This window comes from Gossypium arboreum, chromosome 10, assembly GCF_025698485.1.
Source record: "Gossypium arboreum isolate Shixiya-1 chromosome 10, ASM2569848v2, whole genome shotgun sequence".
In the NCBI taxonomy this organism is placed as follows: domain Eukaryota; kingdom Viridiplantae; phylum Streptophyta; class Magnoliopsida; order Malvales; family Malvaceae; genus Gossypium; species Gossypium arboreum.
The window spans coordinates 13,697,138-13,700,523 of NC_069079.1; the positions used below are offsets into that span (position 1 = coordinate 13,697,138).

Genomic DNA, 3,386 nt, shown 5'->3' on the forward strand with positions numbered 1-3,386 from the left:
ATTAAATTAGCTAATAATGGTAAGAAAATGGTATAAAAAACGTGAAATAAATCCTAAGAATGAGGATGATATGATAAGCAATTAGTAGCAAAATGTACATAATAGGGTAAAAATTAAGATTATCATGATAGTAAGCATCAAAAGAAAGTAAAAGAGATGAGGAAATCGTTAGTGGAGGATCGATGGCCGGAGAAGCGACGGTGTGATTGTGGGGTGTGGTTGGGGTCGGCCACCAGCGTGGGTGTTGAGGCCGTGTGATTCTTGCAAGGGTGAGAAGAGGAGAAAAGGGAAAGAGAGGGGAGAAAATAGAAGAGGAATGGAGAGTTTAGAGGTGGCTGGTAGAGGGGAGGGAAGAGTTTTCGGCTGCTAGGGTTAGGGTTTTGAGAAAGGGGATGATGAATAGTGGGGGGTTCATATAGATATTGGGGCACACGGGCGTGCCTTATTTCAGCCCGTGTATTTCGTGATTTTCAAATTTGGGCACATATGAAATTTGGCCCACGTCCGTGTTCTTTGGGCATGTTGGTGCACACGGTCATGTCACACGGCCATGTCTTGCTTTTTTCGCTTCTCCCACGTCCATGTATATATGCACACGCCCGTGTTATTTTGACAGTATTGACCACAGCTGGTGGGCACGAGAGTGTCATATGCCCATGTTGATTTGATAGAATTGTCCACGGCCATGTCGCACGGCTGTGGCAATGTATCGAATCCCGTGTTGGGGGAAAAATTGTGCTCTATTTTCATACGGCTGTATCGCATGGCCGTGTCACCTCCGTGGTATGAGCATGGCCTAAGGCACGCCCGTGTGCCTGGCCATGTGGATGTGGAAAAATCTGAGTTCAAGGACTCAGTTAGTGATTTAGATGTTAAAAACTAAAATTTAAAGAAATCAGCACTATTAGTGCTCGGGTTGCCTCCCAAGAAGCGCTTATTTAGAGTCTAAGCTCGACTTACCCCTCTTGTTTCGTGGTCATGGTGGTGCGAGGAGTTTACACTCCTCCTTCCTACTATCAATTTTATCAAAATAATGTCTGAGTCGAGTATTATTTACCTTAAAATTTCCAAATACAGTATGTGTTACCTCGACTGTACCATGTGGGAAGATGTTCATTACCGTGAAGGGAGTCACTCTGTCCGTATTGTGCTCTAGAGTAGCGATTTGGGGGCCATTTTCATCTAACAATACTTTGTCCTCAACTTTAATTTGCTTCGTTTCATCCCTATGTTCATTGTGGCGTCGCTTCGATTTTTTGTGTGCAATTGGTATTTCCTTGACAAGTGTTCACCATTCATCTAGTTCTTTGATCTGTAGCCTTCGTTCTTCATAGATGGCTCGTTTGTTGTTACTTGAATAAGGCTCATTTATGCTCGTCGAACGTGTTTCCTACAAAGAAGGTTGTACCACATGATCAGTATTAGTAACACGATTTATACAACCTCCCTCAATATGTGATTTGTTACTCGATTTACGAGCTTGAAAAGTGATTGTTTCAACACCCATACCAAGTGTGAGTTCACTTGTACCAACATCGATAATAGTTCTAGCAGTTGCTAAAAAAGACCTTCCTAAAATTAAAGGCACGCCATTATCCTCTTCTATGTCTAGAACAACAAAATCAATTGGGAAGATAAATTTATCAATTTTAACAAGTACATATTCAATAATACCCCTAGGAATGTTTTATCTGCCAATTGAATGGTCATCCTAGTTCGTTTGGGTTTCCCAAGACCTAGTTGTTTTAACATTTTATAGGGCATGGCATTAATGCTAGCCCCTAAATCAGCCAAAGCATTGTTAACATTTAAACTACCAATTAAACAAGGAATCGTAAAACTCCCTGGATCTTTCAATTTGTTGGGTAGCTTATTCTGTAAAATAACTGAGCAAATTGCGTTCAAATCTACATGCGATGCCTCATCTAACTTCCACTTATTTGCTAAAAGCTCGTTTAAGAATTTAACTGCGTTTGGCATCTGCGAAAGAGCTTCAATAAACAGTAAGTTAATGTGTAATTTCTTTAATAATTTAAGGAATTTATCGAATTGTTCGTCCGTGTGGTCTTTCCTTGTCACACTGGGGTATGGCACATGAGGTTTGTACTCTCTACTTACTGGTTTCCGCTCACTGTGGTCTACCTCACCTTCAACTTTACTTACCACAATTCCTTGCCTCGGTTCTGGTTCAGGTTCAACTAACCTTGCCTTATCTTGAATGGTAATCACATTGAGCTGTTCCCTTGGTTTAGATTCAGTGTTACTCGATAGGTTACCTTGTGGTCGTTTAGAAATTAAATTAGCGAGTTGTCCTATCTGAGTTTCAAGCCCTTGGATTGACGTTTGTTGATTCTTAACTGCTGTTTCGGTATTCTGAAAATGAGTTTGTGACACCGAGATAAACTTTGCTAGCATCTCCTCAAGGTTTGGCTTCTTTTCCTGTTGGTAAGATGGTTGTTGAAAACCTTGAGGATGTTGTAGCCTTTGATTTCCTTGACCACCCCACAAGAAATTGAGATTGTTCCTCCAACCTGCATTATAAGTATTACTGTATGGGTTATTTTGAGGTTTAGAATTATTGTTACCCATATATTGAACTTGTTACTCCTTGGTGTTGGGGTTGAAGGGTTGATATTCTGTGTGTACTCCTCCTCCATTTGAATCGCACCTCATCATGGGATGTACCTGAGTAGAACGACACAAACCGTCAATCTTTTTATTTAAAAGTTTTACCTAGTTAGATAGCATAGTAACCGCGTCGAGGTTGAAAACGCCAGCTGCTTTTGTTGGCTTTGTTCTCATGACTTGCCACTAATAGTTATTCAGTGACATCTATTCAATAAATTCGTAAGCCTCTTTAGGTGTTTTGTTATTCAGAGTTCCATCTGCGGCTGCGTCCATAAGTTACCTTGTTGAGGGGTTCACACTGTTGTAAAACGTCTGAACCTGTAGCCATAGAGGTAACCCATGGTGAGGGCACCTTCTCAATAGACCTTGTAACTCTCCCATGCATTATAGAGTATTTCTAGATCCATATGCACAAAAGAAGAGATATCATTCCTCAACTTAGCCATTTTAGCCGACAAAAAATATTTAAGTAAGAATTTTTTGGTCATTTGTTACCAAGTAGTGATTGACCCTCGTGGTAACGAGTTCAACCACTGTTTAGCTTTGTTCCTCAAAGAAAAGGGAAACAACCGAAGGCGAATGGCATCGTCAGACATGCCATTGATCTTAAAAGTGTCGTAAAACTCCAGAAAATTCGTCAAATGAGTGTTTAGATCCTTGTCCCGTAAACCATCAAAATAAACAAACTGTTGTATCATTTGAATTGTGTTAGGTTTCAGTTCAAAATTATTTGCAACAATAGTAGGTCTAACTATACT

General features: G+C 40.3%; 1 non-coding gene across 1 annotated transcript; it reads left to right on the top strand.

Moving 5' to 3' along the window:
* Positions 1-2,962: 2,962 nt before the first annotated feature.
* LOC128283097 (small nucleolar RNA R71) lies at positions 2,963-3,068 on the top strand. The gene has a single exon (XR_008273439.1). It is a non-coding gene; the product is annotated as a small nucleolar RNA R71 (small nucleolar RNA).
* The last annotated feature ends 318 nt before the right edge of the window (positions 3,069-3,386 follow it).